General features: G+C 41.5%; 2 protein-coding genes across 4 annotated transcripts in view; one reads left to right on the top strand and one right to left on the bottom strand.

Moving 5' to 3' along the window:
• The window catches only part of enthd1 (ENTH domain containing 1), a 46,456-nt gene extending 45,079 nt beyond the window's left edge, over positions 1-1,377 (bottom strand). The window contains exon 1 of one of the 2 annotated variants that reach the window (XM_062982909.1): positions 1,252-1,377. The gene's annotated coding sequence lies outside the window, so the exon portion shown is untranslated. The remainder of the gene's footprint in view (positions 1-1,251) is intronic. The other variant, XM_062982907.1, reaches the window with a different exon arrangement.
• A 720-nt stretch (positions 1,378-2,097) lies between these two features.
• The window catches only part of grap2 (GRB2 related adaptor protein 2), a 71,001-nt gene continuing 50,965 nt past the window's right edge, over positions 2,098-22,133 (top strand). Inside the window, exons 1-2 of one of the 2 annotated variants that reach the window (XM_062982910.1) lie at positions 2,098-2,116; positions 5,359-5,511. The gene's annotated coding sequence lies outside the window, so the exon portion shown is untranslated. Of the gene's footprint in view, positions 2,117-5,288; positions 5,512-22,133 lie in introns of those variants that run through there. The other variant, XM_008110729.3, reaches the window with a different exon arrangement.

Raw genomic sequence — 22,133 nt, 5'->3', positions numbered from 1 at the left:
ATTTTTACCATCCTTATTTGGTTCATACAATCACATTCAATTTATGATGATGATGATGGTGATTATTATTATTATTTAATTTCATTTATTACCTTTCCCTTCCTATAGCTCTAGGTGGGGTACAACGTGGTTAAAATGGACTGACAAATAGAACACCATTAAATTAAAGTAAATTCATATATAAAAATACACATAACAAACACTTTTTTTTATCGTGTCAGAAGCGACTTGAGAACATACTGCAAGTCACTTCTGGTGTGAGAGAATTGGCTGTCTACAGCACAGGTCCCCAGATTAAGGCCCGTGGACCAGATGAAGCCCTCACGGATTTGAACCGACAACCTTCAAGTCAGCAACCCAACCTTTAGGTCAGCAGTCCAGCTGGCACAAGGGTTTAACCTACTGCGCCACCGCGGCTCCTTAAGACAAACACTAATACAGTAGAGTCTCACTTATCCAACATTCTGGATTATCCAATGCGTTTTTGTAGTCAATGTTTTCAATACATTGTTATATTTTGGTGCTAAATTTGTAAATACAGTAATTACTACATAGCATTACTGCGTATTGAACTACTTTTTCTGTCAAATTTGTTGTATAACATGATGTTTGGGTGCTTAATTTGTAAAATCTTAACCTAATTTGATGTTTAATAGGCTTTTCCTTAATCCCTCCTTATTATCCAACATATTCGCTTATCCAACATTCTGCCAGCCCGTTTATGTTGGATAAGTGAGACTCTACTGTACCAATAAAAAGCAGGTTAAAATTGACAGGCCTATCCAGTTTAAAACTGACTGTTTTTTTTCCGTGTCAGGAGCGATTTGAGAAACCCCAAGTTGCTTCTGGTGTGAGAGAATTGGCTGTCTACAAGGATGTTGCCCAGGGGACGCCCGGATGTTTGATGTTTACCATCCTTTTGGGAGGCTTCTCTCGTGTCCTTACGTGGGGAGTTGGAGCTGACAGAGGAAGCTCATCCACACTCTCCCCAGGTTGGATTCGAACCAGCAACCTTCAGGTCAGCAACCCAACCTTCAAGTCATCAGTCCTGCCCATTGCTCCACCGGAGGCTCCTAATTGACTGGGTAGGCCTGCCGTTATATAAGACTATTGCTTCGGAAACAAATAGCAGTATATGGCCCCAGAAATGGCAGTTCGATAACAGAGCTATCTCAACCTCTTTTGGGCTTTACCCCAAGTAACTAATTCCAGGGCTTTTTTGGGCCCCACTAATTTTATCCTTTACATTACCTGAAAGAGCAGTTCAGCTGTGATGACAGTTAAGCCTTCGCCCTTGCTTTTCAAACTGCTGCCAATCATTTTGTAAAGCCCACCCCTCACAGGCATCCTCCAATTAAAATGCTTGTTCTGTAGCTCCTCCCCTTTTCTGCTTTCACTGTGGAGCTTTCTGAGGGATCTCAGTCTCTTGTGCTCAGACCTAGTCTCTTTCATGATTTCGGCCTACTGTTTTTCTAACGCTTAAACAGCTGAGTGGGAAAAGGAAGGGGCCTGAGGCTGTTAGGCATTGTGGGAGTCAAAGTCCAAAACACCTGGAGGGCCCAAGTGGGCCCATGCCTGGTCTAATCACATAAGGGCTTTACTTCTATAACAATATATTGTTTCTTATTCATGTGTGTCTTCGGGTTACTTCCAAATTATGGCGACCTTAAGGCACAAGTGAGTCTTGTAAAGAAACAAAATGGAAACCGGAAAAAGATGAGGCCCTTGGTTTAATTTATTAGGAAACTGGATTTGTGGTGATGTTAACCACTTCCTATATTTTAATCTGCCAGAATTTTCCCTTTTGATTTACGCGTTGGCCCTTTACTCGACCCGACCCATGACAAACATGATGATAAATATTTTTAATACCATCTTTCAATTCTGTTCCCGGGGTGACCTTTTAAAAAGGGATGAGATAAAAGCTACAGAATTATCAAAGCAGCATGAAATAGATTAAAACTATTGCTCAACAGTTCTGGAAAGATACAAAGATCTTTGGGTTGCTGTGAGTTTTCCAGGCTGTATGGCCATGTTCCAGAAACATTCTCTCCTGATGTTTCACCCACATCTATGGCAGGCGTCTATGGAGGTTGTGAGGTCTGTTGGAAACTAGGTAAGTGGGGTTTATATATCTGTGGAAAGTCCAGGTTTGGAGAAAGAATTCTTGTCTGTTTGAAGCAAATGTGAATGTTGCAATTGATCACCTTGATTAGCATTTTATGGTCTTGCAGAGTCAAAGCCTGGCTGCTTCCTGCCTGAGGGAATCCTTTGTTGGGAGGAGTTAGCTGGCCCTGATTGTTTCCTGTCTGGAATTAAAGTCATTTTTAAAATAAATTGTGGGAATTTGCTGAAAAATATACAAATTATACCATGGATGTGGCATTTTTGGGTTGCACCTCGTATGTCCTCAGGGGTACATCTACAACTGCCGTGGCTCAATGCTATTGAATCATAGGATTTGTTGTTTGGTGAGGCACCCACACTCTTTGGCAGAGAAGACTAAAGATTTTATTAAACTACTAGCTGTGCCCGGCCACGCGTTGCTGTGGCGAAGTCTGGTGGTATGGGAAATAAAGTATTGAGGAATTGGTGGTAGTTAAGGTAAAGAGTAAACGTTTTCCCCTGACATTAAGTCCAGTCGTGTCCGACTTTGGGGGTTAGTGGTTATCTCTATTTGTAAGCTTGAAGAGCTGGCGTTGTCCGTAGACTCCTCCAAGGTCATGTGGTATGACTGCATGGAGTACCGTAACCTTTCCGCTGGAGTGGTACCTATTCATCTACTCTCATTTGAATGTTTTTGAACTTTAGGGTTGGGAGAAGTTGGGGCTAACAGTGGGGGCTCTGTCTGTTCCTCGAATTCAAACCTGCAACCTTTCGGTCCAGAAGTTTAGCAGCTCAGCGCTTTAACACGCTGCACCATCAGGGGTATTATTTTCGTAAGGTTGTGAATATACAATATTTTTGATTGTTTTTGTCTGTTGGAGGGAAGTATGAATGCTGCAATTAGGAAAAATGATTAGCATGTAATGACCTTGTAGCTTTAAAGCCTGGCTGTTTCCTCCCTGAGTGAATTTTTTGTTGGGAGGTGTTAGCTGGCCGTGATTGTTTCCTCTCTGGAATTTCCTTGTTTTCAGAGTGGTGTTGTGTGTGATATTTTATGTGCTTCTACTGTCTGTGACCCTCAGAAAACAGAGCATTTCCCAGACTTTGGCGATGGGAATACTTTGTTTGGAGGTGTTAGCTGGCCCTGATTGTTTCCTGTCTGGAATTCCCGTTTTCAGAGTGGTGTTGTTTATTTAGTGTTGTGATTGTAGAGATTATATTGTTGTGTATTACTGCACCACAGTAATTATTTCATCTTACAGTAGAATCTCAGTTATCCAACATTTGGTAATGCAATGTTCTGGATTATCCAATGTAGTCTGCGTTTTAGTAGTCAATTTTTGTGTATTCAGTGTTTTAAATTGTGATACTTTTTCTGTCAAATTTGTTGTATAACATGATGTTTTGGTGGTTAATTTGTATAATGATTCCCTAATTTGATGTTTAATTGGGATTTCCTGAATCCGTTCTTATTATCCAACATATTCAGTTATGCAATGTTGTGCTGGGATGTTTATGTTGGATAAGTGAGATTCTACTGTATATTTATAATTTTGCAAGGAAGGCGTTTGCGCCATCCCCCGGGCCCTGGAAAAGGGTAAATAAGAGAAGAGGAGAAGGCGCTCTGTACGTGCTCAGGGGCCAGGCGGGAGGTGTGGCGGGGTGAGGTCTGCCCTTCCCCTTTGCCCCTCAATCCCGGCCCTTCCCCTCCTACCGGAGGTGGCGGGTTGTAGGCCAGGCAAGAGTGGGCTCCGGTGGAGGCGCAGGCCTGGGGCATCGCAGCTTCCTCCCCGCCTCCGCGCTTCCCGATGCCGGCCTCCATGTTCTTCCCGCGGAGGACAGGAGGAGGCCTGAGCAGCGGCGAGGAGGAGGAGGGGAACCGAGCCAGGAAGGCGGGCAACGTGGTGCTCGTCCGCCGCTGCAGGCCCGAGAGGAAGAGAAAGGGGTGGGAAAGGCTGCCCCTCCACACAGAGGGAGAGAGGCAGGACTCGCTTTCCCAGAAGTGCCTGGCGCGGCAATGACAGTGTTGGCGCCAAAAACCAGGAAGGTCCCGAGGGAGGGACCTTTTTGTTTTCCAGGCGAGAGGTGAGGGCAGGGAAGGGTCGGCTTAGGCCCTCCGGGTGTTTTGGAGTAGAACTCCCGATTCGAGGATGGGGAGCTCAGCCTCGTGAGGCGGAGATGTGCCTTCTCCTGCAGAGTCCCTGGCTTCGGCGGTGGAGGAGGTGCAAGAGAGGGAGGGAGGGGAACGGTTCTGTGTGTGTGCGCGCGCGCGGAAAGAGTTGGGAGGACTGTGTTTCTGCGCGTGCGCAGATTGCCTGTTGTGTTTTTTTGGTGTTGTGATTGTGTTTTTTGTTTGATTATGTTGTATCTTACTGGAGGCGGGGATGATGGATTGCGTTGCCAATTTTAGAGTTTGGGGGAGCTGTAGATTTGTTGTTTTGTCCATCGCCGTGATGCCATCACTCTTTTATATATATAGACAGTTCCATATCATTGAACCATGGCAGTTAAAGTGGTGTCAAACTGCATTTTTTACAGTGTAGATGCACTTCTAATTATAATCTACACTGAAGCAGAAAATCCTCCAGCTATTGAAAAAGAAGTTATTTAATTTGATTAGGTAAAGGTAAAGGTTTTCCCCTGACATTAAGTCTAGTCGTGACCGACTCTGAGGTTTGGTGCTCATCTCCATTTCTAAGCTGAAGAGCCGGTGTTGTCCGTGGACACCTCCAAGGTCACGTAGCCAGCATTACTGCATGGAGCGCCGTTACCTTCCCGCCAGAGCGGTACCTACTGATCTACTCACATTTGCATGTTTTCGAACTGCTAGGTTGGCAGAAGCTCACCCTGCTCTCCGGATTCAAACTGCCAACCTTTCAGTCAGCAATTTAGCAGCTCAGCGGTTTAATCAGCTGCGCCACCGGGGGCTCTTTGATTTGATTACATGTATTGTATTAAAAAACCTTTTGTGGAGCTCTCTTGTGAAACAAAATGAACTTTCCTACAAGATGTCTACAAAACATGACAACGCTATGAACGGAGACTGCAGAATGATATATCACTCGACAGTGAAAAGAAATAAAACCACAGCTGTTAACTAAGTCCACACCCAGTTTTTTTGAGTTGTTGCAAGTTCCTCTATATCTCAGATTGTGGTTTTCTTCTTGGTTGTGTGATTGGCTAAAATTTACAAGAGGGTACGAGGGAGAGACATAAGTGGTAAGAGCCTAAACTGCTCTGAAATTGTCTAAGCTTTACAGGAACCCATTCTGGTGGAGAGAAGAGGCTGGCCACGTGTTATGGCACACAGCATTGTCATATTTACATTTTGTGAATTCTGCAAGGCGGGAATCTAAGAAAAGCAAGCAAAGCAACGACCCTTTCCTGCCTGTTCTGCTCTAAAAGGTACGTGACTGATATTTGCCTACACTTCATTAACAATAGAACAAGTGGGATCTGCAACAAAATGTTACAGTATTGAAATCCAACAACCATTTGCCTTTCAGGATGCAACATTTTATTCCCTCACCATTCTCAACAAATACTCAAGTTACTTGGTCTATTTTGTGGTAGGGAGGGCATTAACCCCTTAGAGGGGGTTTCTTAAAATATTTTTTCTCCTATTGGATGTCATTGAGTTCCCCAGAGCATGCTAATGCTTTCGTCTTGTTTTTCAGTAGTCATGCCATAAGCATGCAGATACTAATCAAAATGGAATTGGTCTATAAGGTTTGAAAATAATAATAGTGATAATAGGAAATCTTTCAGAATGATAGTGATCTTTCCTTCAGTCTGGATATCCACATAATTCGTTCTACATGCCACAGCATCAAAGAAAGATGAGTTGGATCTCCTTTGAAATAAGCATTAGAATTGCTTCATTTATAACTATAGCATTCTTCAAAAATTTAAAGCATAGCATATTTAATTAAGGCAGTGCCATCAGGAGATGGCAGGGTGTGATCGGAAGTCCAGTAAGAAACCTCGTTCTCAGTTCCCCATATTATGCTCATTTTGCATGCTGTGAGATTTTTATGTATTTTATAACCAGCTGGCAGTTAGCAGTTGACTATTGTACAATGGTTCTATGAAAAGCAGTTCAAAATGGGTGAGGATCACAATTATATCTAATGGCTTTAGTTTTAACCAGATTTTGTTGAATGTTTTGGAAAAGAAGAGACATGGTTCGGTGTATTTGAGGGAGTGGTGCCTTGTTCTCAATATAATGTCACCCACACTTTGCATGTAAACTATATTTGAATGAATCTATGTTGTAGAAGTAATGCAATTTGACACTTTAACTACCATGTCTTAATACTATGGAACACTGAGAGTTGTCGTTTTACAAGGACTTTAGCCCTCTGCCAAATACTGTTCTACCATTTCCAGGATTCCAGAGCATTGAACCATGTGTTAAAGTGTTACCAATCTGCATTAATACTTCAGTGTACATGGACCCTTCCTCTGTGTATGTGGCTTCAAGTTGTTTGTTGGTTTATGGCAGTCCCATGAATTCTATTGGGTTTTCTTTGACAAGGAACATCCAGGGATGGTCTTGCCACTTCCTTCCTCTGAAATACAGCCTACAACACCTGGTGTCTTTACACTTCATTAAAAAAATAATTAGAGGATAGTGTCATTTTATTTTGTTATGTAAAAGATCACAGAAGCTCTTCTAATTAAGTTTTTAAGTTTCCTTCTTCATTCTATTTCTTCTTTCTTCCTTAGAGAAAATCATTTTTCCTAAATACCATTATCTTGTGTGATTTGTCCTGTTTTTTAATTTGTGGCTGCTGCTAATGATTGATAGCATAAATTTAATCCTCTGCCACTCAAAACATTCTTCTCTGGAGAATATGGCTATCCAATAAATTAGCTTGCTGACTTAAAGGCAGCAGGAGACCATCAAGCAGGAGAGCAGTAACAAAAATCCAATAATACAGCAGAAATAAAAAGGTCTAGAGTAGTGTCTAGTATATGAGTTTCTCATACAGACATTAATTTCCTTTTTATTGACCTCAGATGCAATCCCTTGTGGGTGGAAGATGCTCAATAATGCCAATAGCTTTGGCTTTTGACTCTCTTGGCTCCCATCAAGACTGACAAGCAATTATTCTTTACACCTGTTATTATTACTTATTTTCCTTCTCTTTTTCTGAGTTTTTTGTATCTTAAATTTTTTTTAAGCAAAAGAAGGGAAATAAATTGACTTTAACCATTATTGTTGCCTCTTCAAGTTGATTCTGGGTTCATCTGCATTGTAGAATGAATGCAGTTTGACACCATAAGTCTTAATGTACTAGAAGGTGCACAGCAACAATACAAGTATTTGTTTAACAAAATTGTCATATTCTTAATGCCTCAAAATGCACATTTGTAAAATCATAACAATATCTGTTTCTCTTATTTCTAATTTAGAGCACGGCGCATGGCATGAAGTAAAAAGTGTAAGAGTAAAACATATGCCATGTCACAGTTAACAGATAATGAGAAAGACAATGCAAGCTTTCAGGACTCAAGACTAATTAAATCAGAAGAGTAATGAAACTTTCTTTTTCTTAATTTCACCAGAATTATTAGAATTATTAGTGTAAAGAGCTCCAAAAAACTATTGCAAATAATCTGAGAGAAAAAGTTTGAGCTTTGTCGTTTGGAGAAGCTTCTCTTATAATTACCTGCTAGAGAACTCTGGTGTTATAGTACAGGAGTAAACAGTAGAGCTCTCCAGCAAAGAATTTTAAGAACCCCACCAAGTTACAAATCCTAGGATTCGTGGAGTCATGGTAGTCAAACCATTACATGAAATCATGGCATCAAATTGCTTTAATAGAAGCAGTTCACCCCCGGTGGCACAATGGGTTAAACCCTTGTGCCAGCAGGACTGCTGACTGAAAGGTTGGTGGTTCGAATCCGGGGAGTGGGTGAGCTCATGTCTGTCAGCTCCAGCTTCCTATGTGGGGACATAAGAGAAGCCTCCCACAGGATGGTAAAACGTCAAATATCCGGGCATCCCCGGGCAACGTCCTTGCAAATGGCCGATTCTCTCACACCAGAAGCAACTTGCAATTTCTCACGTTGCTCATGACATAAAAAGACCCCTGCTTTTAATAGTACATGTCAAAACCCAATCTATATCTAACAGAGATACTTGTTGTACCGTGTTTCCCCGAAAATAAGACAGTGTCTTATATTATTTTTTGCTCCCAGAGATGTGCTAGGTCTTATTTTCAGGGGATGTCTTATTTTCCATGAAGAATTCACATTTATTGTTGAACAAAAAATGAACATTATATACTGTACAGTAGTTGTCATCACAAACCAACATAACCAGACAAACTGTGAATCCTATCAAGAATTTCTTATTACCATTATTTCCATGTACAACACTCTATGGTATGTACATTTACCAATCTCGCATACTCTGGTGTTCTGTTTGGCGGGCATGCTTCCAAACAAAAACTTTGCTAGGTCTTACTTTCAGGGGAGGCCTTATATTTAGCAATTCAGCGAAACCTCTACTAGGTCTTATTTTCCGGGGATGTCTTATTTTCAGGGAAACAGGGTAGGTGGTTTATCTGTATGGTTAAGCAATATTTAGCCTGTTCCAGAGGATGCGATACTCCATTAGGATCAGATTAATCATTTTGAGGCACCCTTGGATCCAGCATTGACCCTAGAGACACTGGGGATCTTAATAGGTCAAAGGACCTTACCAGGCCCATTCCAAAGGGGACAGAAATGACCTTCCTGCCATTATTCATGCTCTGGTTGCCTCCTGTTTGAAGTATTTTAATGTGACATGGGATTACCTTTGAAATAAACATCAGTCGACCCCAATTAGGGTACCTATTATATTATACTAATTATATGCCACTGCTTTAAAATCTTCACTTGAATCTAAAAGGAAAAGTAAATGATATTGTAGTGCATTTACACTATAGAATTAATGCAGTTTGATACCACTTTACCTGTCATTACTCAAAGCTATGGAATATGGAAGTTGTAGTTTGACAATTTCTCTGACAAACAGTGCTGTTGCCCCACCAATCTGCAAATCTCCTGATTCCATAGCACTGAGCCATAGCAGTTAATGTGATGTCAAATTGCATTAATTCTGCAAGGTAGATGCACCCAAAGTCCCCTTTCATTAGCAGTAGCCTGTCCATTGGAATTTCTTTCCCAGGGAGGCTTATCTGGTGACTAGTACACCGGTCTTTTCAACACTGCAGAGAAGAAGTAGAGTCCGCACACATGTAAATAAATGGCAAATTCACAAGATTTGTACAGATATAAGAATTTTCCTTGTTAAATGCATAATCTGATCCTCAGATTTATCTCCAGAAGGAAACTGAACTACCCACATTTTTAAAATGCAACTAACTTTAATTGGCCTGATATATCAATTGATATTTCCAGTGAGTGGAAACTGGATAAATATTGTCCCAAGCAACCATCCAAAAATTCTACCATAGAGCAAGAACTGTTAAGCAGCCAAGCTGTTTTGTGCATGTGAATGCAAGATAAATTGACTCGAGATACATAATGTATGGTTTTTCAAAGAAAAACAAGAAAAATAACACATTGAAGGGGATTAATCTCTTTATAAAATGGTTGCAGGTCCTCTGGCATATTAAAATCAAATTACCAATGATCATATTTATCAGGACCAACATAAAAATTATAAACTAACAAATTCTGCCAGATTCTTCTTCGGCTTAGATGTTAAGTGAATCAAAACTAGCAAGGAGAGGGCAATTCAGAGCTTGGTGGAAATATGAAATGGTGGAAGATGTAATGTAAGAGCATATATGGCACTTGGGCATAATTGTTCCATTTTAATGGCCATGACAACATCCTCTGGGATCTTGGGACTTTTAATTTGGGGGAGTCCTAGAGTTCTCTGGCTGAAAATTCTATATACACCTCTTTAACAGTAAACACCAGGATTCCGTTGGATGTAGCCATGACAATTCCAATGGAATTATAGTGCTTTCATTTAATAGTATGAAGGAGCACTCAGTGATGTTGATGCAGAGCCAGCCCTAAGTATTTTTCAAGTGTAGGCGAACAGAATTTTGGCACACACCCCCCCCCCAAACCAATCACTGAAAAATAAAAGCATTGGATAAGCAAAAATGTTGGATAATAAGGAGAGATTAAGGAAAAGCCTAGTAAACATCAAATTACATTATTATTTTACAAATTAAGCACCAAAACATCATGTTTCACAAGAAATCAACAGAAAAAGCAGTGTCAACTGCACCCCTGTATGTTTTGCGCCCCAAGCGATCGCTTAATTCGCCTCATTGTTCGACCGGCTCTGTGTTGATGTGATATTGAACAAGCAACTTTTCATTCTTTGACAAGGGCATTTTGGTACTGCCTTCAAAATCTCTATTTTAACTTCAGGCTATTCTAAATTCGCAGTCTTTATCATTTATTTTTTCACATAATGGAGATTATGTACACATTCTAAAAGCTAGGTGAGCTTTTGCAAACTGCAAAGTGCTTTTGACATGCACCTGCAGTGTTGTTGTACAGTCTCATTTTGAGTTGGGATTTCCTGTGCTTTATTTTCCCAGGGCACATGAGCACATGTTTTAGATCTATTTATATGGCATTCATAGCATCCCTTTCCCTGCTCTATGGCAATTTCAGTTTATTTGTTTATGTACAAAACATCAGCTTGAACTCAGTGACCATTTCTCATGATGATGGGAAAATCATTCCCATATATATGTGCAAAACCAAATAAACTACATTTTAAAATTAATATTACAGATAGGGCAACAATGCCATGTATATGCACATAAGTCAGGCAATATAAAGAAAAAACCATGCCCTCCGTTACTTTACCTAATTTTCTTGTATATAAAGGTAGAGATGTTAAACTGATCTGCAGCTTAATCTCTTCTGAAAAACCATCTCACTTTGGCTCCTCTTGCTTGTAGGAACTCTGTTACTTTTAAAATACATACTCAAATTTCGTCCTCTCATTTCTTCCTCATTTTTTCTTTTGGTTGCAAGCCTAAAACTGGGAACTATCTTGTGTTTTATAATAGTCTTTAATTCAGTCTAGAAGATTTGTAGGCTTGGGTCCATGCTAAAAGTCTTGCAGTGGATGAATAATTGAACGATAAAATAACATTTGCAATCCTGTTTGTTTTATGATAAAGAAAATGAACCGTTGATTAATGTTTGCAAAGAATTAAAATCCACTGGAAGAGAGGGTCTGTAGAGCTGTTAGCTGTTGAAAATCTAAACTTCACTGTATTGCCAGTTCTCGGGATCTGAGAATTTTACATAGTAAGCCAAAGGGATATTGAGCAAAGAGTTATAGCCGAGGGTGGGAAGTGAAAGCATACTCTCCAACAGTCCTGATTTGACAGGTACAGTTGCAATTAACCCTCTACTGTCCCATTTTTAGCTGCCCTTAAAATGTATGCATTTCTATGTCCTCTTCTCACCTTCTGTCCTTTGCCCTTGGCTTATTCAGTTGCTGCAAGATGATTTCAAAATGCAAAAGTTGTTTGCATTCAACTCAGCACATCAGAGAAGTGTAGGCTTGAAAAATGCCTATATACTATTGTATATGTAATCCAAAACATTTGAATACTGAAATGATATTTACTGGTGATTTTATTGTATTAAACATTTTAATGGATTTTTCCCTGATGAAGAGCACACATCACTTGAAATACCTCAGGCCTGGCACTATAAATCCATAAAAGCAACACCTGCAACATTTCTTCGCCTCAGTCAATTATGCTCTTGTGGGCAATAAATGAATGATATAGAATATATTACTGATTTTAATTATAAACCAAGATTTTGGAAATAGAATTGTGAAGTTTTAATACCATTTTTATCACATCTGGAGACCCTGTTGCCACTTTTTGCAATCTTGGCCCCATTTCTGAATTGTACAAACCCTTGGCCTAGTTTTTGTAACATACCTTTCCTAAAGCACCTTGACAGATGCACACAAAAGTCAGAAAGAATTTGTCTCATTCCCAGTGCATAAAGGGACTGAATGAGAGAGAAACTAGAAATGGTAACTGTGAATAACTAGGGGGGAAATAAAGCAGAGGAACCTCATTAGAAGAAGCATGAGAGCTATAATATAACCTCTTTCAGAATGTCGAGGAGAGTATAGAATTTATCTAGGCTATTAGTTCCTGACAGGGCAAGTTTCTCTATAATTGGACAAGGAAAATGGCCAGCATTTCAGACACTGGGAAGGGAGAAAGACATACATTCTAAAATCTTTCTCATTTTCACATGTGCCAAGATCAAAGGTGACTGCCTCAAGTATGAAGAAGGGAATGACCCCACATAGCAACAGCCTCTAGATAGCCAGGTTCAGTGCCTGGCCTGTGCCAGTGTCCATTTAAAATCTACCTCTTCTGGGAAATATAGTTTTTCTAGTGATCTGAAAGGCTGACTTTACAGTCTTGTAGGTAATGTATTAACCAGCACATTCCCTATAATCACTAGATATCAGTATATGGCATCTTGCCAGAGCAGTAGCATCCTTTCAATGTATAGTGATTATGAAATCCATCACACAGCCAATCAAAGTCAAATACTGCCCATTCCTATCACTCAATGACTGCAAAAATTGACACTGGGAAACAAATGATCAGATTCCAGCTCTAGAGACTAGAACATCTGGATATATATACTAGTTCTACACTATTGTAGTATGAACACTATATTTTCACTCAATATTGTGGAAGATTCAGATGATATTCACAACTTCAACATACTGAAATCAGTTTCCCCCCCCCTCCCTCCTCCTCAATTGAACACCCTTTTAAATCTTGAAACATGGTTCTCATGATCCCTCTCTACTGTGGTGGTGGTGGTGGTGGTGATGATGATGATGATGATGATGATGATGATGATGATGATGATGATGATTTATTTATAACCTGCCCTATCTCCCTGAGGGGAGTCTGCCCTCTTTCTTCCCAGCTAAACATTCCCCAGGAGGAAAGAAGGGAGGAAAAAGGAAGGAAGGAAGGAAGGAAGGAAGGAAGGAAGGAAGGAAGGAAGGAAGGAAGGAAGGAAGGAAGGAAGGAAGGAAGGAAGGAAGGAAAGGGGAAGAGGGAGGGAAGGGAGGGAGGGAAAGAGGAAAGAAAGAGAGAAGGAAGGCAGAATAGGATGATGAGAGAGAAGGGCCTCAGAAAAGAGCCCAAGGGGCCGCATCTGGGCCCCGGGTCTAGGTTTGCCCATACCTGCCCTAAAGGCACCAGATTCTATCTTAACTTGGAAGCTAAACAGGATCAGCCATGATTAGTACTTAGGAGACCATCAATGAATACTAGGTAATGTAGGCTATAATTCAGGGGAAGGAAATGGCAAAAAGAAACACTTTGAAGTATTCCTTGCCTTAGAAAATCCTATGAAAATAATGAGATTGCAATGACTCAACAAGCAACTTGAAGGTCCATATACTCTTAAGAGATCCTGTGTCTTTAATTGGAAGTTTCCTGCTCAAAGATTTCTCTTGTTGCATCGCATCCTGGCATTCATGCAGGACTATTACAGATGAACAGCTTGCTAATTGTAGCCTTTTGACATTGTTCCTTAATGTCAATCCATTTTAGTTACTGAGTTCTTATAATAATATAATAATAAAATTTTATTTATATCCCACCCTATCTCCCCGTGGGAACTCAGGGTGGCTACCAACAAACATTCAATGCCTGTAACAAAGACAATAACTGTAAAATTTAAACAAAAATCACTAATAAATTCCCTTTTTATTATTCAAAAGTAACATTGTGCAATGGCACTCCATGCAGTCATGCCGGCCACGTGACCTTGGAGGTGTCTACGGACAACGCCGGCTCTTCGGCTTAGAAATGGAGATGAGCACCAACCCCCAGAGTCAGACATGACTGGACTTAATGTCAGGGGAAACCTTTACCTTTACCTAATATTGTGCAATTTGACTACAAAAAACCACTAGTTTTTATATAAAAAAGAAAAAAATCTGAACAAATGGCGATATAAAAATGCAAAAGTACTTGGTGTGTTTCTTTACACATAAGTCTGTTGTATTGACGAAGACATAGCTCCATTTCAATCTGGTTTCAGGCCTGGCTCCGGAACAGACATAGCAAGCCAGCTGCAACAAATCACTCTGACCAAGAGGTCATGAGTTCGAGGCCAGCCCGTGCCTGCGTCTTGTCTCTGTCTCTGTTCTATGTTATGGCATTGAATGTTTGCCTTTATGTGTGCAATGTGATCCGCCCTGAGTCCCCTTCAGGGTGAGAAGGGCGGAATATAAATGCTGTAAATAAATAAATAAATAAAATCAAGAACAAAAAGAAACCAATAATTAAAGCATATGTGAGGCGGGAGGCTAAAAACCCCAGGAAATGCTATATATGGGCAGAGATGGCGGCGGCTAGCGAGCCGGGTGCATAAGCTCATAGGGACACGTGATTTCCCCGAAATCACGTGTTTCTGAAGAAATGAAAGCTAAGAATAGGCAAACTGCGCTTGCGCACGCAGGCGCCCTGAGTGATTGTGAACACGACACGAAAGGGGTGCACCCGGGCCGCTGGTCGGCGCTGATTGGATGCAATTCTAGCTGCGCCACAACTACAGGCCAATGAATTTGCTTATGGGCGGGCATAACCCGAACCCTGCAATTTGTATAAATATTTACTTAGCCCACCGCTGGGGGTTCTCCCTTGGAAAGCACCGTGTTGTGTGAGGGGGAACCCCAGCGGCCGCTTGCCAATAAACTGTTTTCTTGGAAAGACTCCAGTTGTCCGTCTTCAATTCCTTCCTTGCTCGCATGGACCGTAGCAACAAAGGTTCCGCTACATATGCACAAAGTGATAAGAAGAATTGTCATTAAGAGCTAATTTGCAGACTTGCTGGGTAACCTTTCAGCTATGCTCAAGAGGAAACAATAAATGGGAGCGAACCAGTAGGGAAGCTACTGCAGGGTATGTGTGCAAAACAACTTACTTGTGAGTAAATCTTAGCCAACGGGAAGAGCCTTGCTGAATATTGCAATACTCTATTAAGTACTGTGTGCAATTACAGATTTAATTTGCCATTACAAAGTCTCCAATGGCACTAAGGGGCCCTTAGGTGGAAACTGCTGTTGAGAAAAATGGTATTAAGACAAGAGATTGATAGTGTTTTGCATTTTACACAGTTTTTTAGCATTGTAAGCATTAGGTTTTCTCAGAAAAGTTTCAGAGTTATCTATTTCATTGAGGAAAGAGAACAGGAAATTTAAGTTGCATTTTGTAACATTTGCTTAATTACAAATGCATTACATACATTCAGAAGCTGGAAAGCTTAATGTAAAATGACCATGCAAGCCTCAAAGTAAAATTAGCCCAATGTCTCAAAAATAATGATTCAAGCAGTAACCCCTTATTAACTTTTCTCCAAGCTTTTTCATGTGGTCTATATGTGGAAGGAGAGTAGGATTGTCCTCACACTTGAGGATTGTGCTTCTGTTCTGTCAGTTCAATCAGCTTGGAAACTCAAAATAGTTTTGCTGACCAATTTGAACTATACTGTTTTAACAGTTTCACAGCAGTAAAATGGATACAACATATTTGAATAAGTGGACTACACTACAATCCCTGTATCCATGGGGGGATATGTTCCTGAACACGTGGAAACAAGAAACTGTGTATAACAGTGACTGTATTGAAATAAATTACTCCTACTAGAAGTTACCATATAGTTGTGTTGGAAGAACTAGAAAATTCACAGAGAGATACCTTCTCTAGCAATTTGCTATGCCCTCTAACGTGACTGTATGGTAATTTCTGGCAGAAACATGCCACAGAGTTGCCTGGGGGAACTAAAAATTCCTAGAGAAGACACATTTTGTCAGATGCAAGTAGATGAAACCATGGTACTGTAACTCCCAACCATTAGAGCCTGTTGCCCTTCCCACTGGATTTTATTATTAAAACATCATAACCAGAGAAATATTTGGCATAACCAGTGGAGCAGGTTTTCACTACAATGTTATGCATAAACGAGAAAGGAAAAATAAAAGTAACACAAGATTGCAGATCTAATCACTCTGTATGACTATTTAATGCAGCAAGACAAAAGGTAATTGTATTTTAACATATAATTCCAAATCTTCTACCAAAAAAAAACACACCAATTCTTTGGGTATGAAGGAATAGTTGAAAGTTCTGACTTTGGTAGTCTAAGGGCCCTTCCACACAGCTATATAACTCAAAATAGCAAGGCAGATTATCCACAATATCTGCTTTGAATTGGGTTATCTGAGTCCACACTGCCAGTTCAATGTGGATTTTATACAGCTGTGCGAAAGGGGTCTAAGATTTTTTTTAATGTATAATTTTTATTGAAACAAATAAAGACTTATAACTACATAAAAAGTGGAAGAACAATCAAATAAAGGAAAGTAGGAAAATAAGAAGATATAAAAGAAAAGAAAAACAAGGGAGAGGGGAAGGGAGAATGGGGGAATGGGAGGAGGGAGGAAGAAAATTTGTAACTTTCGTTCTTCTTCCTTCCATTCCATTTTATATAAATCTGTTTCACATCCTTAAATCTTTTTAAAGTATTCCTCAACACTTGACCAATCAGTCATTTTCAATCCTCTACCGGTGGGTTCTTTTAATAAAAAAGTCAGTGAATCCATATCCTTTATCTCAAAAACTTTAATTCTCCAATCTTTCACCTCTGGTATTATGTCTGTCTTCCATTGTTTTGCAAATACCATTCTTGCTACAGTGGCAAAATAGGTAAAGAGTTTTTCTTTATTACGATCCACAAAAAGTTCTGCATCCAAGATTCCGAGTAAGTAATATTCTGGTTTCATTGAAAAAAAATTATTCCATTTTTTTGGCATTCTTTATGTATGATTTTCCAATAATTCTTTGTCTCCTCACAGGTCCACCACATGTGGAAGTACGATCCTTCTTTTACCTTACATTTCCAACACTATAGCCCAGCTTAGCAATTTGTTGTAAATCTTCTTTATTACTTTTTTTCTCAATGTATATTAATTTTTCCCAAAAATCTTCTGTAGAAAAACCTAATTTTCTGTCCTTATTAAAATGTTCTTTAATTTGTAACTAATGGACCCATGAGACATCCTTATAATTTTCTTGAATCTTGTTTTAATTTGGGGGGGGGGGGTCAGAATTAGCAATAATAAGCTCTTTATATGATGGCCACCTAGTCCACCCCAACAATCTTCTCTGGTTCTCTTCGAGACCCATTTTGGTGTTTTTGTATAGAAGGTTGTTTTGTATCTGTCCCAAACTCTAATTAAGGATGACCTAATAAATGATTCCCAAAATTTTTCTCAATGCTAAATTTCCCATACCAAATGTATGAGTACCATCCCTTTCTAAAATCAAAACCTTCTACTGTGGGTACTCTAGATTTGTCCAATGCAATCCAATCTTTCACCCACACCAATGCACAGGCTTCAAAGTACAATTTGAGGTCTGGAACTCCAAAACCTCCTCTTTTCATTTCTTTTCTTTTTTCTTTTTTTCTTTTTTGGATCTATGATTATTGTAAACTTTATTCTTGGGTTTTCCCCCTTCCATATGAATTTCATCAATTCTTTATTCTATTCCTTCAAAATCTTCATGTTGCAAATGATGGGAAGATTTTGAAACAAATAGAGCATTTTTGGTAAAACATTCATTTTATCACTGCTATCCTTCCTAATAAGGACAAATTTAAACTCTTCCGCTTTTCCAATTCTTCCTTTATTTTTTCCATTTAGCCAAATAATTATTCTGTAGTAATTGATTATTCTTTGCCGTTATCCATAATCCAAGATATTTGATTTTTGACAAAATTTGCATACCAGATTTCTCATGTAAGATTTCTTGATTCTTTTTAAAAAGGGTTAGGACTGAATTAACTACTACCTATTGCTGTGCAAACTGAACCATGTCAAAGAGTTCCAGTGTCAAGTTTGAGGATAAATTCAAGTTATGTTTGACTTATGTGTGTGTGTGCATGTGCCTTCATATTGCCTGTTGGTTTATGGAATCTTTGTGGGTTTTATAGGATGGTTTTGCCAATTGAACTATACCTTACATCATCATCATCAACATCATCATCATCATCATAGGCAATCTCTTGTGGCTGGGTATGATTGTCTTTCAAGGGTAGAGTCTTGGCAGTGGGTCCGTAAGTGACTGTGACAACCTATTTTGGATCCACAGGGTCTTTCACAATGAGGACACAGATTTTTACAGCACCTGGTATTCAGGTGGGTTCTGGAACTCTTCCAAGTATTTGAATACTAAATTAACATAAGACATATTTTTAAAGGCAAGGAGGTAAGAAAAATGTCAGTGTATGTGTGTAAAGTATGGGAAACCTCAAGAAATCTGCAAGTATTTGGTTACCGTTGTTAATGAAGCAAGGTGATTACATGATATTTCTCACAGCATACTTGTTATCCATTTATTTTAAATTTATTTATTTATTTATCATATTTATATCCCGCCTTTCTCAACCCCTGGGGGAACTCAAGGCAGCTTACAAACCGCACTACATAGTGCCTACAACATAAAATATAAAAAAGTTACATTAAGATAAAAATAAGCATACATAAAAACATATTTAAATACAATCCAATGTTAAGACACAGCATCCAAAAACAAGGTCGAAGGCTGATCCAGAGCCAATTGCATGATTTCAAGCAGACTTCTGCACTACTATTTCTCGAAGGCTTGCGCCCAAAGCCAGATTTTAACTCTCTTTCTGAAAGCCAGGAGGGAAGGGGCTGACCTGACATCACTTTGGAGGGAGTTCCACAACCAAAGGGCCACCACTGAGAAGGCCCTATCTCTCGTCCCCACCACCCACACTTGCGAAGGTGGTGGGACTGAGAGCAGGGCGTCCCCAGACAATCTCAGACACTGAGGTGGTTTGTAGGGGGAGATACATTTGGACAGGTAGACTGGGCCGGAACCTTTTAGGGCTAAGCCAGCACTTTGAATTGAGCTCGGAAGCAGATTGGCAGTCAGTGGGGCTGATGTAACGGGGGGTGATATGCTCCCTATACACCGCTCCAGTGAGCAACCTGGCTGCCGCCTGTTGGAGCAGCTGAAGCCTCTAAACTGTTTTCGAAGGCAGCCCCATGTAGAGCACATTGCAGTAATCTATGCGGGTAACCCACATCTTACAATATACTAAACTGTTTCACATGACCAGCAAAAGGAGTGGAAACATTCAATCAAAATATGCCAATAAAATTGTGTGCATGTGTGTTTGAGAGAGAGGCACATAATAGAGAACACATAATTGATCTGTTAGACTTTCTTGAGGACTGCTTCAAGTTGAAAATCAAATTTTACTTCAAAGATAAAAGAGATGTTTCATTTACAGTATGCTATAAAATGATAATGACATTGTTGTATGAAGGATCAAAGGCAGTGAATGGATGATAAAATTAATGTAACAGACATGACAGAGTCAGCCACCTGAGACATAAGATGAATTGTCAAGGTGAAGTTAAAGCTGCCAGTTTTTATTAATTCAAATTAAGGTTGCCTGCTTCACCTCCAAATATTGCCTGCCATTTCAAATGGTTTAGATGCTGATGTAGCCAGATACATTGAGAGTGTGATGGGTGCAAGAGAGATTTTTTTGATTTTAAGAAAAGATTTATGTGTCATCTCCTTACCAAAGTGCTTAACAAATTTCAGAAATTATTCAGATGACATTAAAATAAAGAAGGGTTTACAGGTGCATGTACATTTCTCTTTAGCCTTCATCGGGGCGGTCTTGGACTCTGCCACTCGCAGGGCATACCTGCCAGACGATCGGTTTGCAGTACTTCGCAAGGCGGCTCTCCGAGCAAGACACCAGCCCTGCGTCCCAGCCAGCCATGTAAGATCTCTGCTGGGATATATGGCATTGACTACGGCGGTAACGCCGTTTGCCGTTCGAGGATGAGAGCCCTGCAGTCATGGTTCCTGCAGGTCTTTCACCCTCTCCGAGACAACCCCTCTATACGTCTGTACCTACCACCGTCCATCCGACTCTCACTCCATTGGTGGCTGGTGTGAGCGAACGTGTGCTCGGACTCCCGAGCCATCTTGCATGCTGACCATAGACGCCTCCCTGGAAGGCTGGGGAGCTCACACCGGTTCTCTCTCGGTACGCGGCCACTGGTCGCCGTCCGAACAGACTCGTCACATCAATCTCCTAGAGTTGCTAGCCCTGTACAAAGCGGTGCAACTGTTCCACGACATTCTCCACGGCCACACCGTGCAGATTTGCACGGACAACACCACAATGGCGTGGTACGTAAACAAGCAGGGCGGGACGCAATCACGGTCACTGCTTGCCCTCACGTTGACCCTGTGGAACTGGTGTCTGCGCAACAACATCCGCCTGGTAGCGGTGCATGTCCCGGGCCATCTGAACACGCTGGCTGACCAGCTCAGTCGGTCTCGCAGCACCAGTCACGAGTGGTCTCTTCATCCTGCCGAGGCCAAAGCCCTCTTCCATCGGTGGGGTCAGCCGACTGTGGACCTTTTTGCGACAAGCCTCAATTCCAAATGCCGGCACTTTTGCACTTGGGGGGCAAGGCCGTCCAGGACAGGCTGCCTAGGGGATGCGTTTCTCTTCTGCTGGACAGGTCCCCTCCTTTACGCCTTCCCTCCGGTGCCATTGCTGTCCAGGGTGGTAGCCAAGATCTACCACAACGGCGCAGACGTGATTCTGTTAGCACCATGGTGGCCCCGCCAGCCATGGTTCCCCTTGCTGACGGCAATGGCTGCGGGCCATTATTACGACCTTCCTCGTCGGCCAGACCTGTTGACCAGCGAGCACAGGACCCTCTGGCATCCGGATCTTGCCTGGCTACACCTCATTGCATGGAGGATCCGGCCCAGCCGCTCTCCACAGCAGTCTTAGACATCCTGGCGGCGGCCCACAGGCCATCAACCAGGCGGTCCTATGACCGCAAGTGGGCCAAGTTCACCGAGTTCGCGACCCTTTGGCAGCTCCTACGCCGCTGCTCCTTGACTTCCTGGCGTCGTTAGGACGCAGGGGGTTAGCCCTTTCTTCATGGAAGTGCTATTTGTCAGAAATCTCGGCGTATCGCAAGCGCCAGGGACTTTCCTCTTGCTTCCAGGATCCATTGGTCCAAGTGTTCCTCCAGGGTTTCAAGAACCCACCACGAGCTCCGCCGCCACCCGCATGGTGACTCCAGCTGGTGCTTTCCGCGTTGACGAAACCTCCCTTTGAACCACTTGCCTCGATTGACCTTTCCTTTCTATAATGGAAGACAGCGTTCCTTGTCGCTGTCACCACCGCTCGTCGAGCCAGCGAGCTCTGTGCTCTCCGGGTAGATGAGCCGTTCCATAAGGACAAGGTTATCATGCGGACGTAGCCTTTTTACCCAAAGTTGCCACACTGTTCCACGTCTCCCAGGACATCGTGCTCCCGGGATTTTTCCAGAATCCGTCCACACAGCTCGAACAGTCTCTCCACATGGTTGACGTTCGGAGGGCACTGGCATATTATGTCAACCATACCAAAGACATTAGGAAGTCTCCTCATCTCTTCCTGCAATACCGAGCTGACACCAGAGGGATGCCGGTGTCTTCACAAAGGTTCTCTGCCTGGGTCGTGGCAGCGATCCGGCTAGCATACCAGCTGGCTGGTGAGGAGCTCCCGGCTAGACTCAAAGGCCACTCCACACGGGCCGTGGCCACCTCCACTGCTTTTTGCCGTGGGATTCCCTTGGACGACATCTGTCGTGCGGCAACCTGGGCCACACCATTGACGTTCGTGACCCACAACAAGGTGGACCTCGTGTCCAGGCGTCAGACAGCCTTCGGGAGAGCCGTACTATCTTCAACGTTGGCATGACGCCCGCCATCCATGGTGTGTAGCTTGCTAGTCTACCATGTGTGTGCATTCCACAGACACCACGAAGGAAGAAAGTATGGTTGCTTACCTGTAACCATGTTTCTTCGAGTGGTGATCTGTGGAATCCACACAACCCCGCCCTT

Source organism: Anolis carolinensis, chromosome 5, assembly GCF_035594765.1.
Source record: "Anolis carolinensis isolate JA03-04 chromosome 5, rAnoCar3.1.pri, whole genome shotgun sequence".
NCBI lineage: Eukaryota > Metazoa > Chordata > Lepidosauria > Squamata > Dactyloidae > Anolis > Anolis carolinensis.
The sequence above is the reverse complement of the archived record's forward strand: the minus strand, read 5'-3'. Positions and strand labels throughout refer to the sequence as shown.